The sequence below is a fragment of the Trichoplusia ni genome, chromosome 3, assembly GCF_003590095.1.
Source record: "Trichoplusia ni isolate ovarian cell line Hi5 chromosome 3, tn1, whole genome shotgun sequence".
Lineage (NCBI taxonomy): Eukaryota > Metazoa > Arthropoda > Insecta > Lepidoptera > Noctuidae > Trichoplusia > Trichoplusia ni.
In genome coordinates, this window is record NC_039480.1 from 11472281 (window position 1) to 11489172 (window position 16892).

Here is a 16892-nt window from a genome sequence, read left to right on the forward strand (position 1 = left end):
ATATTGAAGTGATGTTATAATTTTCAAATGATGTTTACGCGTTAATAGGCTAAAGAAACAATAAAATGTCAAAAAATTGCCAAATATAAGTTAAATAGATCGGAGCAGCCCTATAAGTATACAGTCGGCTCATGGGCCGACGGATTGATGGAGGAATTACGTGGCTAACATCCACCAAAATGATTGATAACCGTCTTGGGATAGGGCATTATTGTAAGATCCCTGATAAGCGTTTAGTTCGATACTTGATTCCCATACTTGTTCACTCCCCACACTTCTCTGAATATTCACATAGTGTGCAAACCACTCTATCTAATATATAAAATTATCGTGTCCGTACGAAATTGAAACCTCCGAAACGGCTCGACCGATTCTCATGAAATTTCATGTGCATATTGGGTAGGTCTGAATATCAGACGACTACGTTATGGACGACAAATATGGCATAACAACATTTGCTGGGGCAGCTAGTAGTCTATAAAGAAACATATTTTTGAAAGGCGTATTTACGTCGTTCTCTGCAATCTTCCTTCGACGCATAATCTTCAAAACGAGCTGCAATAATCACACGTAATTGACGACAAGCGTCGTTACGATAGACTCTTGTACACAATTATTACGAACATAACCATTTACAATGGCCATGGCATAAGGAAGCCATGCATCTATAACAAATATATTTAAATATATTTGTATTTCAGAATTAGAAATAATATTACTTCAAAAAGTGAGGACTTACGTTAAACAAGATATATATTTATTGTTATCTACAAATCTGGTAATTAGATTGTTTTCCTCAACTTTAACGCTTTATCTTAACCTATTACTTATTTTTTGTAATTATCGGTGTTTCAAATTATTATTATGTCTAAATCTAAACAGTCCCAAAACAAGATACACGAGTTGTGACTCAGTTTATCATAGCTAGCCTTAGAGCAGATGAACAAAATAAATTGTTACCAATAAAGTTAAGGTTAAATTAAAAATACCGACAAAAACTAGAAACTGCATCCAAATCGGTTTTCCCGTTTAGGAGCTACGTTGTCAATGACAGACACACGTACCGGTGAAACTTATAACACTCCTCTTAGAAAGGAGTTCGTGATCTTGAAATGAGTAAACCAAATTTGGCAGAACATGTCTAAGAATAAGGATGGTTGCATCCTCTTTCAAATAAAAAAGTCCACATTCAAATCGGCTCATCCGTTTTAGTCCTACTTTGCCACAGACAAACACACACACATAGCGGTCAAAGCTATAACAGCCCTCTTTTTGCGTCGGGGTTTTGAAAGTCCCGTGTCACATAATATTGGAAACAAACATAATATTTTAGTATCTCTTTTGTATTCTCGTTTGCGGGCAATTTTATTAATCATGACCGTTTGTCACGTTGCGCAAAAAACCGTCAGTTTTTGTGTCTCAGACCATTCCGTCCCTGTCAGACGCAACGCATTGAAACGTACAACGTAAAACAATAGCAATTTTTAATGATAAGCGATATGACTGAAAGCGGTTAATCATGGATTCGTCATATATGATAATAAAAAAAACTGTTCGTTATCAGTTCATGGTCAATATCCTTACTATCGTTTCAAACATTTCGGCAGCACGAGTTACGCCAGCAATTATTAGTGTATGAGTTTATTTACATCACGTGCTCGCTTCTGCGAGAATGAAATAACATTATCCAATCAGTCGTATTGTTGTGGAAGCCTCTTGTTACGTGTTATTGCAATCACTCAGCAGTCTCTAACTCGAATACTAAATTACTTATTCGCTTCAACAACCAATTACATCGTTTTATGGATTTATGCAGAAATAGGTAGGTAATACGCATATTGTTATATCTTAGTCCACAACGTCAGAGCAAAATTAGATATCGTTCATAAGGAAGTAGTTATTCAAGGTTGTTTGATATTAAACAATCGTTTTTATATAAAACAAATAACCGTTTGATTGAATTTAAATGCTTAAAATAAGTAGACGGAAATGTGTAACTACATAGTACATGTTCCGTTGGATGATGGCATATTCCCCGTCCCCATTAAACTGATTAGATGTTTATACGCAGAATTATGTCTTATTACGTACATCATGTATTATCTAAAATTGCGTATTACGTGAACAGTATATTACAGAGATAATGTTTCGATCACGGCCGACATAAACCCGGCATTGTCAAAGATGTGCAAAACACACAAGGGTTAATGGAAGTACTCAGTCCAATCTGGCCGAATAATTGGTTGGGCCCACCTGCCGGGGAACAAAGAGCAGCAGCTTCGTCGTTCACTAGAGGTTTATTGGCAAGCGATGTAACATACCATCGCAAATTAACACTCCCGACCTCAATATTACCGAAGAACACGGCCAACGCCTTATGTCCGAACTACACACTAATAACTAATTTTCTCCCTGAACCCACCACTCAAGGGGTAAATTGACAGTAATAGATTTGTTCCCTCCCTTTCTTACTCCTTTGTAGTAAAATTGCTTCAACACTAAGATATACGGGTTATGTTATTCTGTTGTTCGTTGATTGTTTGGAAGGCCTCATCTACTAAGAGTTCGCCAAGTTTAATTATTTTCTTACTATCATGTACTGAGGGATTACTTATGAAAGTTGTTTCAAATATTTTGTGGGCGTTTTGGTAGTTCTAACTAAATATTACGTAGGAATGTTGGCGGTTTCTCGAAACATTGTTTATTATTTCGGCAATAATAGCCATCGATTCTTGTCGGCCCTTTATACATAAGATCTACATTGGCCTTTTGTTTTTCGGCGGCCATGTTTAGCGGCCAGCCTTTATTAGGGAATTGGAAGTGTGCGACACAAAGGGTCTTAAATTAAATCAACTACCCCAATATTCCCTGCAGGAGTGCTTTATAGGCTGGGGGAATGTAGAGCCTTGTAACCGCTGACTTACCGACTCCATATTGAAGTCTGGCTTGACAACATAAAACGTGGAATGAACGGGTCGGTAGACGAACTATTTTCGCTTTTCTATCAAAATAGAAATGGAACATTACGCTGAAGTAAATTAACTTGAATCCTTATTTTTCAAATGTGCTGTGTTCCGTTCCTCCGTTAATACAGCGTCGCAAGCAAACTATAGACAATGTAGCAAAGTTTGTCTCTCATTTTATTGTTCTATCATGTTTCGAGAAAGCTACCGGGTGCTCCTACATAAACTGTTTCTTTTACTTTGTATTGTTTATACAACAAATATTTACGAGTTCATGAAAACTCACGAACTTTTTATGTACTGGTACACGACACTTTACTTTCGATAATATTATTAGAAATCCGTTTTTATGAATAATTATGAACCGAAAATAATTTTTCACTATCTGCTCCAAATCGGACGATGTTGAAACCTTTAAACTGAACTTTGCTTATTGGTCATTTAATTTTAGCTATCATTTGAAAAATAAATTGGCTAACCTTTCTTTATGTTTACGTTCAATTAAGATGAGGGTCAGTCATTGACCATTACTATTATAAAATCGTTAATTGTTATAACCTTGTCATATTAAACACCAATTACGAAGGCGTTTATCTCGTGAAATCGAAAATCTAACTAGAAGTTCAAATGTTTTTCTTTTTGTTCTTAGGTAGAGCATCATCATGTCATCGCCGTCTAAACATCGGTCTAAAAGACAGACTCGCTGTAAGCGCCTGCTACACAAACGGCTGCCCATAACAAAATGGCTCCCGGAATACAATTCAGAGAAGGCTCTGGCAGATTTGATTGCGGGCATCACAGTGGGGCTTACGGTGATACCACAGGCTCTAGCGTATGCGACACTGGCTGGGCTAAGTCCACAGGTAAGTCATATTTAGATACTGAGATACTAAAATTATTACTGTGTTCCACTTTTAGTAAAGCTAGAATGGTTTCCTTTGCAAATTATTTTAAGTATTATTTCATTTCCATTCATGCATTGCATTATACTACTTATTGCATTTCAAGTTTCTTGCGATCGGAAATGTGACAACAGTCGACATTTAGTAGTACAACTTTTTCTTTGCATTACTCTGTACCAGAAATCGTAAATTCCTTTTTACGTCACATGGATAGCGTCGCAGGTAAAAGTCGATCTACTTCGAAAGATGTCCCGATTTTTAGGGTGCAATGACCGGGTCATTTGGAGTAAAAAGGTCGTTTGCAAGGAAACCGCCAAAAAACCTGAGCACGTATTGCAAACATAAGGTTTACGTAATGTGAAATAATGTCATTTTGAGTTCAGAGCTTTCGAATCCGATCATTCATGTGTGATACGTTTTATGTTTGGACAATTTAGCAATACCATTAAATGATAAGAATATTGTTTCATACATATTAAAGTAGAATTTGCATTTAGGATATTCTCATGAAACTTGACAGCACCATTACAATAGATTGATCATAAGTGACGAAATTTAAATTACATTTATGTCTGATTCTTATAACAAAGGGGGTAGATGAAACAACAGTCGAGGTTGTGCACCTACTGCTTTGTTTCCACACATACGAATCAATCACTGATCTATACCAATCGAGCATAAGATTTTAATTAACGCTCAAAAACTTGCTATGTTTTTTCATTAGCATTTGACACACCTTATAAAAACTATGTCCCTAGTGCATAAAATAACTTTGTTATATTTTTCCCTACACCTGTAGACCTACAGGTAGTAAAATAGGCGTTGACAGTCATAAACTTTTCAGGATGGTCTCTACTCGTCATTTATGGGGTGTTTCGTCTATATAGTATTCGGGTCCTGCAAGGACATAACCTTGGGCCCGACGGCGTTGCTGGCGCTTATGACATACCAACAAATACAGGGCAGGAACAATGATTATGCGGTGCTACTATGCTTCTTGTCTGGCGTAGTACAACTTATAATGGGAATATTACATTTAGGTAAGTCTTCTTTGCTATATTTTTTTTGCCTAAAACAATGTTATGTGTGAGTCATGAATATAAATTTTCTTTTCTAAATGGAAGTTCGATAGTAAAACGTGCGTGCAATAGAATTTGAACACAAACTGCATTATGTATATTATTTTATCTATTTGCACAGACGTTTACTGAATGCGTCGAAGACACGATACATGGCATTATATTCAACTGTATACGTAATTATTATAATTATATCCTGTACTAACCAAGGCCGGCGTGCAATACATATTGAAAGTGAGAGCACCGTTATACCCATTCGTTCAATTCGATATTACTATAACAATACGGTACATTTCTAATTTATACAAATGGAATATGAATTTCGGTTAAATTTAAATCTTATATACAGTTAAAACCCGCCATTAAAATTAAATTGCTTTGCCCTTAAACCGCACACTATCACATCATAACGTATTATTTATCGTTTTCAATGTGTTTGTGCGAGTTGTTATCAAGCCGACTCAATGATTTTCCCTTTGTTATCTCCAAATTGAAGTTCGCTACCTCGGTTCGCAATTCCATACGTAATAGTAACATTTACAATGCGTCCTCAATTATCCTCACTAGCTAGTTCATAACTAGTGTATACTTTAGTTTGCGAGCTTATCTCACTATCATTATCCAATTTCCATTCAGCTGCGGGTATGGGATCTGTTTCATTATTCACCGGCGTTTGCTTAATTTGATCTCCTCTTTCGTAACAACGCAGGCACAACCTTCCTTTTAATTGTCACTCAGTTGTGTCGGTGGATTAACTTCATTTGTTGTTTTATTATTCAAGCTTTAATTAATCTTGTTAAATGAGGTTAACAGCACAATAATCAAGTTTATTATCTTCATAAATAATAATACTATTAAGTTAAAATTTTAATAAAAAAAAACGTTCAAAATCAGTAACATTATATATTCCTTTTATCTATTAAACGTTTGACAAAAAATACAAACTTTTCTCTTAAATGCTAGTTTAAGCTAATGAACCAATAAAGATCCTCATATTTTTATTAATGTGCCTTGTGCAGATCCAAAAAAATAGTACGACCCTATGTTTTTCTAATTCATCCTTTTGTTTTCAGGTGTTCTGATAGACTTTATATCAGTACCGGTGACTGTTGGTTTTACCTCAGCCACGTCTGTCATCATCGCTGTGTCGCAGCTTAAAGGACTTTTAGGTCTCCAATTTAGATCTGGTGGTTTCATAGATACAGTTAAACAGGTAATTTTTCTTTTACACATATTAGCCTATGCTGGTAGTGAGATCGGTGATCAATAACTTGGACGAGGATTGTTTCATTTTGATTTTGAATGAAAAAGATAGGGTAAGACCGATGGAATAAAAATATAAGTAAAAATCTTTTTACACGAAGCAACTTAATTCATCAGCGACGTGCTTTTGCCTTGCGTCAAGAGCGACTCAGTCGTCTTAAAGATTCCAGTTCCTTCACATGAAACAATGCAACTACAAAATACATTGAGCTATGAAAGTGAAATCACAAAAAACTACAAAAATCCAAACAATGATTTTAAAGAATGGTTGACTCTTAAATATTTTTGCTCTTTATTACAATACGGTTAGGTCATTTGATCAATCGATATTAAAGAGGTAGTAACACTTTGACATGATGTCGAAAGCCTATTGTTCCATAATTAATATTGATCACTTTGATGGAACTGAACTTTAATTGATGGATGTTCATTAAACATCCTATCCCACGTTCCTGCTTATATGAAACTACTATACAGACTATTTTGGTTTTCAATGTAAATTAATATGTGATAGGTTAAGGGGTTTTAACGTCAAAATTGAATGATGCAGCAGTACTATTTAACATTTTGCTGATGCAGTGTGGGACTAAAGCAATGCGCAGTGTGTGCAAGTGTAAGATTGCTGTGTATTCAAAAATCGACTTTCTGGATGTATAATTATGATTTAGATTCCTGGATTTACCAAAATGTAATTTTTGTTTCAGGTGATAACCAATATTCCAAATGCAAGGATAGCTGACAGTACCTTAGGTATATCTTGTATTGTGTTACTTCTAGTTATGAGAGTAAGTATTTTTTTGTTTATTTATTTTTCCATCAACAAGCGTCTCATCCTGCTCGCACATGTGTAACACTCATTTACGAAACATACGCTTGACGGACGGTGATATACAAACTAGAAAAAACTACGAAGTATTCTTTCTAGTAGCTTAATACCTTTAATAAGTGCTACAAACAAAAGGTTAATGACAATAGACTAATGTATTATAGAAATAAAAGAAATTTCGATGACGTTTAATACTTTCAGTTTAATACAAGTGTATTCTTAACATTGTTAAACTTATACTTAATTTGGTTACCAAATGTTAAGTAATTAAAAATATTGGTACCACGTTTTTACGATACTTAATTAATTTTTGTTAGTAAATATATTTTCACCTCTACTGCATATAATACAGCTATTTATTTCGGAATCTTCCTTATTTTTACTAACAACACAGCATCAATACGCATTTGGATGCTAAACTGGCATAAGTGTTTTAGAAACTATTATTTCGTGCTTAAGGTTCAAATTCCATTGCCATCTATGTACCTTAAAAAAAACTAATAAAAACGAATTGAATTTCATGTCTACGCTCATTACATTAAGGTGTATGATGTCAAATAAGAAAATATTTCGCCCTGACAATCTGCTAGGATCTCTAGACTCTTTAATTTCGTTCTTTTATTAGCTTTTAAAAGAAAAAAGGAATTCGTTGAATTCTGTCTAGACTTTGCATTGTTGAATATTCTTCACATTTGTCCAAGCAAAGACAGGCAACAAAAAAGCGTCTGTTGATTACACTCCATACGCCATATTTAAATGTTATATCAACGTACAATAATTGGCTATGCATGCTTGTCATACAATTGTTTAAAAAATATGATATTGTATACCTTTGTAAACTGAAATAACCTTGGTGGGGAAAGGTTGTCTGTCCATGAAAGATAGAATGTATACTCAATACACGTGAGTTTACTTAGTATCGCGAGATATATTACAGCATAAGAGCTATATAGCAAGCTTTAAGGCTAACATGTGCATGTAGCTTATTTTCGTATTTTTTATTCCGTTTTTTCTTTTTTATTACTTACAAGCTGTTGCCCGCGACTTCGTCCCCGTGGGTAGAAGATATAAGTTATGATTTAGGTATACCTGCCCGGTTTTTTTCACACTTTCCATTATATCTTAGCTCCTATTAGTCGCAGCGTGATGGTTTATAGCATAAAGCCTTCCTCGATAAATGGTCTATTCAACGCAAAAATAATTTTTCAATTTGGACCAGTAGTTCCTGAGATTAGCGCGTTCAAACAAACAAACTCTTCAGCTTTATATATTAGTATAGATTTTCCTTATTAGATACGTGCATTAAATAATAAACCTTAGCAGCTTTGCATTTGCCTTCTGAGTGGTTTAAAGCCTATATATACATATATATGTAGGTTTTTTATCTTATTTTTTCTCGCGGAAGACTCCGCGCTATATATAATTCTTTGGTTTCCAATAACCCACCTGAAAGTCACATAAGACCAAATGTTATGTCTATGAACCCAAATTGATGTCTTACAAATTGCTTTCAAATTGTCAATTTTTACTCAAACAATTGTTTTGTCAGGCTGTTGTTTCACGATCAATGTTTTGTGTTTGCATTCCTTTGTGAACTCTACAATAGCACTTAATTTGATGCCAGCGAACTTGGCTCTTGTTTGCCGGTCACAGAACGTGATGTCGATCCACAAATGTTTCTATAACACAATTCATAATAAGTACACGATGAGATAAACATATGAAAGAGCTGTTTGTCGTATTCCTTATAAAATGGAAATATACCAATAATTGTTTCAATAACACGTGATGGGTATGAAATAATCGACGAATTATTCCATTATTAAAATACGTTTTTAATTTAATAAAACTGGTAGGAGAAAAAGTGTTTTTGTTGATGCAAAATGAAAATTCGTTCCAAATTGTTTAAATATTTTTGACCTTTCGTATCTTTTAGCATTTAATTTCTCTATAATTGTTCAAGTGTTTAGCTGTATATTCAATATATTACTTTTATTATGTAAATTGACATACAACTCGTTATGCTAATTTCAAAAGAACTTTCTTCAACTTTTGCTTCGTCACGTTTCTTCTTTTGTTTTAGTTTCACGCGAATATTGAGGTTGTTGCATTGTCTTTTTAATGAAGGAAATAAACAATTTTGGGAGATTACGTTAATTTAATTTTTGGGATTGTTTTGAAATCCCATTGTTTTTTTTTTTGTTGGTAGGAAGTTGGGTAATTTTGTTTGTTTTAAGAATGTTACTTCCTTTGACCTACCTCATCTGTTTTAACCAGAGTAGGTATGCATTTATTTAGTCATACTTAATCCCTTAGTTCGTCATTAAAGTTATGCATCAACACGATGGTAACCTTAGCGTGGCATTTCTATCGTACAGGTGGTCTAATGGGCTAATTCGTTTAAAATATTGATAGAAGAGATGTTACTATCTGAATATATTCGTCTCTTTCTATGACAAATGCTAACTCGTACCTACACGTATTATCATTCAAAAATTTACTTTTTATTTCAGAAAATCAAAGACATTAACCTGCCTCCGAGTGCGAAAGGTTTAAAGAAAACTCTTTGGTTGCTGTCGACGTCGAGAAACGCGATCGTTGTGATAGGCTGCTCCTTGGCAGCTTTCTTCTTCGAGAAATACTCCACACAGCCTTTCAAACTAACAGGGACTGTTAAGTAAGGAATATTTTATTAATTCTTTTGCGTTTTGTTGCCTTATTACATTGAATAATGTTAATGAATTTTATAATTTAATAGCTGCTTACCAAAAGTGTCATGTATTCAGTCTCTAACATTTTACTCTTGATATAAATGTATAATTCAGAGTTGATAAAAAAAAATCATAATAAATTTACTTAAAAATATGAATTATGTTGTATTACTCATAGTGTAATAATAGTAAGTAATAATAATTACCATTTTTAACCCATGGAACTGGTCCATATAACTTATCATATATGTATATTATAGCCTAATTGTTCTTACACACATTCTTGCAATAGTTTTGTATCTACTTTGGATTCTTCATGCCTGTTCTCCCATAGCGCGGAGGTGAATAATCCCTAGTAGATGCCCCATCACATTGTATATTAAAGTTCTCAAGAAGGCCTCTGCACGTTAGACCTGTGTCGCCGTTTACGCCTTTAAAAAGGATCGGGTCTCTTCTCATGAAGTTAGCGTGAATGAAAAGACATACCATTTTATAAGAGGCTTAGAAGTGATTTGTATGTGTATGTGTATGTGAGTGGTTTTTAAACTACACAACACATCTCTACACAACTTCTATGTAAAAACATCTTTACAAATCACCTCTTTTACCAATTTCAAACATGTATTATCTTTTCCGGTTTAGTTAAACTGACCAACACTGCTTCAGAAAATCGATGAATTACACAATAATTAGTATACTTAGTGTGTCAGATATAAAATGCCAACACACGTACTTGAAAAACAAAACCGCTTACACTACCTAACAAATGTTTCATCATTTTCCAGAGACGGTCTTCCCTCCATAAGACTACCTCCGTTCTCCACGGTGTTGGAGGACGGGCGCGAGGTCGGCTTCATCGAGATGTGCTCAGACCTCGGCTCTTCTATATTCATAGTACCTGTTATCGCCGTACTCGGCAACGTAGCTATAGCTAAGGCTTTCGGTAAGTGTCAAACAGAAATCGACCTTATGTTGTATAGACAAGATTTGATTTGCCGCTGTCGCCGTTTTGTCTGAGGATTTATCGTTAGCTAATATCATTTTTGTCACCCATCCAAATGACAAACTTTTGTCAGTGTAGCTTAACCATAGTAAATGATCTTTAGTTTCCATTATTAAAGTTAGTTATTTTTTGGTAGATAGTTACAAACTATCTACCAAAAAATAACTCTCAAGTCTCTTTCTTTCTCAACTCTAACAAATCCAATGGAATTAATTTAAGATAATCAATAATTAATTAACAGTAAATAAAATCGCATTGGGCTCGGATACAGATGTCAAAATCTAGCAAGAAATATATATTTAAATTTACATAAAGGAAACAAGGGTGGCGTGCACTTAATGCTATAATTAATACGCACAAGTTTAAACCGCTAATTACAATTATTTTTAACAAATTATGCAATTAAACAAAAACAATTTATAGTACTAATTTTTATACCTAATAAATTATAAATTATGCCCTTCGCACACGCAACTCAAGTCCTTATAACCCAACTAGATCCACTTCAAATTCTTAAGCTAAGTTAGCGAGCTACATGTTAAATAATAAATGGCTTTTATAAAACAACGATTATAACAACATGATCCCGGACAATTATTTATAATTGATGGTTATGCAATATTATAATCAAAATCAAAATCAAAATTCATTTATTCAAATTAGGCTACTAAGTAGCACTTTTTGAAGGTCAGGTTACATTGGACAGAACCCGGTTTCGCCCCCCATCACCGCTTCCTAAGTGCTTTTTGCTGTGAGAGAAGAAACGGTGCAAAAAAACTCCCCAGCAGCACGCTGTCATTCCAATTACAAAATTATTATTTGTATCTCTTTTCAAAAATTATTATTATTATTATACATAACAGTAACAAAAAAATGTGTATGTGCCGTGCCAAACAAACAAAAATTTGAGTTCGCCGTATCTAAGCCAATACGAAATTTGACTGTAAGTACAAAGGCCAAGGACAGCAGACCGACCAGCCACCGCAAGCAGCACCCGTTCACGAGTATGACGCAATCAATCCATGTATTTATGCAAAGCAAGGCCGATTGCGGCGATAGGTATTTAAATATTCGCCATAAAAATAATTGTGCTTTTAATAGTTATGATACTAACCTTGATGTTTGCTTTTATTATTTTGTTAGAAAAAGTAGGCAAAGGTTCAATAACTTGTTTTTGTTTAACGAATATACAGATTTGACTAGATTGCATTAAGTTTAATTTCTAGGAACTGTTTGTAATTACATGATTTGTCAGGAAATTATCCATAACACACGAACACGTAATACGAATAGTGTGTGAATTGATATCTCTCGGTGTTACTTATATTATTAAAATACTCTATGAGTGTAAATTCTCCATTTTTTATGCCATTATGCCTATGAATGGAAATGTTGACAGCACAGTTCTTATTTTTATGAACAATATTATTAATATTAATATTATTTTGTATATTATAAGAGCTCGCTTCATGTCGTCATATTCGGCGAAACATTTTATTCAAGGAGTATATCAGCTACTGACCAGTGCCGTTATGAGTCTCCTGTACCTAACTCTTAACTGTAACTAATTAATGGTTTTTTACTTTTCGAATTAACGAATGCCAGATAGTTTCAATTCTAAAAAAATATGTCATTAAAGTCGTTTTTCAATCACTTATTTTATATTTGTTTTCAGCGAGTGGGGAGTCAGTAGATGCGACACAAGAGTTAATAACTCTGTCTTTGTCGAACATTTTTGGTGCGTTTGCGGGCGCCATGCCGATCACAGGGTCCTTCTCCCGGAGCGCTGTCAACCACGCGAGCGGGGTTGCCACGCAGTTCGGCAGTGTTTACACAGGTAAAAAATAATGACAATTGATATTTTGGGAGTTGAAGAGTTGGACGCCTATGTATAATAACGTTTATACTAATGTTACAAATTTTAGGTAACCAAAAATTTTTAGTTAACATTTGATACCTAACACATACTACCTAACCTACCTAACACTATAACCTTTGAACCGATTGTGACCTGACTCATGTCGCAATGACTACATACACGCGGATAAAGCTACGAGTAAAACTTTTTTTTACATTACCTGTTTTAAATTAATAACTATTTTACTTACAATTAAGAAATTACAAACAAATAGTGATCACTTGCAATCCTGTTATAAACTCAGTGCAAGCTCTAAGTATAGCATACATTATTATTTGGATAAACAAATAAATAAAAACATTAAACAGTAAAAAAAAATAACCGTACAGTGAAAATATTAAGGCGAATAATCGCATCAAGTATAACCTTTTGCTATAATTATTGTTAATCATCAGTTAATATAATTTCTTGTCTATTGTACATTGCGTAGTATATGTTACACAAATCACCTGAATAGAACACCTGGTGCAATGCCGCTGTGTAAACAATAACAACTTGCCGATGGATTCTACGTATTCACGAAACGGATAGTTTGTTGACATACACAACATGCGTTGTTCTAATGTTATGGTCTCACCAGCATGACTGCGATAGTTATAGATTAAAAGGTAGTTGCTGGCCCTAAAAACTCAATATAATAATACTATAAACGACGAAATGAACATGACACTAACTTTGCAAAGTGACTTTCTATCCCTTCTTTACGTTTAAAAGACACAAAGACAGCATGACATTCAGTGTATTTCATGAAAACGGTCGCATAACGCAGGCATGAACAATGTCATTGCTGGAAATCTTTCTAAAATATCAAATACTTTCTTGTTTCTCCTGAAATTTTGTGTGCATATTGCAAAAAATTTACTAGTCAGCTAGTAATAATAATAGTATTATAGGGGGCCCTTCTAGTGAGCGGCGAGTCACCGCCTGCCTAATTGTTTGCATCTCCATGCGTAAAAGGGCAGGTGCCATAGTTCTCCGAATAATTTTAAGGAACTGGTCCACTTAACATGTCTCATTTATATAATAGCCTATTTAGTTTTACATACATATTGCAATAGTTTTGCATCTACTTTGGATTTTTCATCTCTGTTCTCCCATAGAGCGGAGGTGAATTATCCCTAGTAGATGCCCCATCACATTGTATATTAAAGTTCTCAAGAAGGCCTCTGTGCGTTGGACCTGTGTCCCCGTTCAAGCCGTTAAAAAGGACCGGGTCTCTTCTCATGAAGTTAGCCCGTGAATGAAAAGAGATACAAATAATAATTTCCGAAGAGTTCGATCTGACCTTCAACTTCAGATGTCTCAGGGTATTATTTATGCTACTCATGCACTTACCTAACCAGGTTAATTATCGTATCCATTATTATTGTATCATATTGGTATGTTTCCAGGTATTCTGGTGTTGTTGGCGCTCAGTCTTCTAACGCCGTATTTCTACTTTATACCAAGGCGGCGCTAGCTGCCGTCGTGATTTGTGCTGTGATATTTATGATAGAATATGAGGTAAGATCTTGCTTTAGACTTAACTATTCTTAATGTCTGATAATTTCCACATTTTAAAGTATTTTATTTGCACAAAGTCTACATAAGCAAGAATTCATCATAAAATGAAAACAATCACCATTAATGTCCCCGGTGAAACGCATTTGGAAAAGTTAATTATTAATTTCTGTCAGTTGGCTTTTATTGTGAATATTTTGTCTCTGAACACTTCTTTGTCATCATCCTAACGTGTCCCAACTATGTTAAAGTCGGTTTCCAGTCAAATCGGAGCTGCTACTTTTTTGCACTCCATATTTGAAACTAATAAAAATATTGAATTCTTTATTGCAAGACAAATATGTATATTTTCGGAAAATAAAAAACAAATACCCTATCTTTACAGGTAGTGAAACCGATGTGGCGTTCTCGTCGCGCGGACGTCGTGCCTGCATTAGCGACGTTCGCTCTTTGCTTATCGGCCGGAGTAGAACTAGGCATTCTTGCTGGAGTCGCTGTCAACGTCATGCTGTTACGTACCCTAGTGCCAGGCCGCAGTTAGACGCCGAGATCGTCACGGTAATGTTGCCTTTAGGTGTAGAGGTTTAAGCTCTACTTTCCCGTGTAGGTTAGCTTTTCATTAACTTGAGACGTCTTTATGTGTGTAATTTCTACCCAAAGTGGGGTACAAAAGTATGCAAGTTGCAGTTCTGGCTGAGCTCTTATGCTTAATCAGATTATCCTTATATCAACTTATAACCTTAGTTCTTCGTAATAAGCTAATAAACAGACAAGAACTTAAGAGGTCATGGTTTCCATACAATCTCGTCATAACTTCGCACAGACATCTGCGTCAAAGATATTCACAAACTCTTCCAAAATCAATTACAAGCAACAACAGTCCACTAACATTTCCCTTACACCTTATTCCAGAACTCGTCCGGCTTCAGCTACGTGCTGGTGACCGTAGGCAACAGCCTGTACTTCCCGGGCGTGGAGTACATCCGCCAGTACGTGGAGCGCGCCGCCAAGAAGCAGGGCGGCTGCAGCATGCCCGTCGTCATCGACTGCCGATACGTGCTAGGTATGAGACCTTTGCAAGTGATAGCTTATGTGAGAGTGGACTGATAAGTAATGCAAAGCGTTACGGTGCAAGTAACAGTAGTCAGGCACCTTCTCTCACTTTAACCTACAGTGCTAGCCGTTGGCGTATTGATACAAGGAAATGGCTTAGTAGTAGCATATGAGGTACTAGGGAGTTTTAATGACTTACACGTATAAGATCCCACGGCTGGACAAAGGTAATTCTTCCATATCTTTGACGTTTCTATTCTTCGTTACTTCTTTAACTGTGATATTATTAGCATTAGTTTTTTACCGAAACGACGTAGCCGTATGAGTTTGACGTGTCTGTGTCATCTTATCACTCAAACTGATTTTAATTGTGATTTTTGTTCGAAAGGTAAAAAAATCAAACTACTTTTAAGCTCATAAGCTCATGCTCATTACTCCCGACACTAAAACCTTCCCCGTCCGGTCCAGGCGCGGACTTCACGGCCGCGAAGGGCATGTGCGCGCTGTCGGGGTCGCTGTCGTCGCGCGGCGTGCCGCTGGTGCTGCTGTCGCCGCGCGCCAGCGTCGCCTCCGTGTTCAGCGGGGCCGGCTCTAATGTGGTCGTCGTACTCAATCATGCTGAACTAGACTCTACTTTACATAGTAAGTATATATATTAGTATATAGGTTTACATAGTACGTATATATATTTCATCTAATTGTTAATTTTTAGGTGGATTTAAAAAGAGGTGCCTCAATTCGTTAGTTTTTATTTCATGTTTGTTTCTGAGTTAACCTCGAAATAGATGAACCGAGTTTCTTGATTCTAGTTTTCATTTTACGTAAAATAGCTGGCATTTGGTCTCAAATATTGCATCGAATTTGCTTAGTAGTTTTTATTTGAAGTCGGTTGAATTTGGTTGAAATAATATAGTAATATATTTAGTTCCATTTCCGCTGTTTTTTTTTAAACTTATCTCACGCGACCGAATACTGACTATAGCCGAATATTGTAGTGAATTAAGATTCCAAATAGAAATTCAAATCATTATAAACAATTTCATTTTCAGGTCTAACAGGTCAAATACCCTTACCAATACTAAGTTCCAAAGAACTAACTCCGCCTCCGAACTACGCGTCGCTGAAACAGACAGACGATGACGTCACAGAGATCGTGATCGACGAACAAAACAACGTGCCTTTGTTAGTCAAGAATGGAACGTTGAAGTCTCACCACAACGAGGTCAATGACACGTGACGGTAGTGAGGGTACTTTAGGTATTGTATTGTAGGTAGACTTATGTTGTAGTGGTTTTGAATAAAGTACTTTTAAGGCTGTTTTGTGCATAACGTGTATTTTTATGTTGTAACAGTAAACTGTCGCAGATATACGAGATATGACAGTTTGAGACGAAACTGCCTACTTATTTTCTTAAGCATTTTTGTTGATATTTTAGGCGACTTATCACAACAGGCGGAGGTGGAAAAATAAATGAGCACATGTGTCAAATTAAATTAACATCAACAACAGATTTTAGTGCATCAAGTTTGTCGGTGTAGCATTTTTGTCTCGTATCTTTCTCGATCCCTTACCATCTTTACTTCTTTATATATTGTCTTTCTGCCTTTTCCTTTTCTTATTCTATGTAATTCTCGTTTTACTCATTTTTTTCAAGCCTCCTTTATCAATAATAA

The 16892-nt window shown here is 35.3% G+C and overlaps 1 pseudogene; it reads left to right on the forward strand.

Annotated features, from left to right (window-relative positions):
- LOC113491916 overlaps positions 1-16677 on the forward strand; it is a 29927-nt pseudogene extending 13250 nt beyond the window's left edge.
- Positions 16678-16892: the final 215 nt, after the last annotated feature.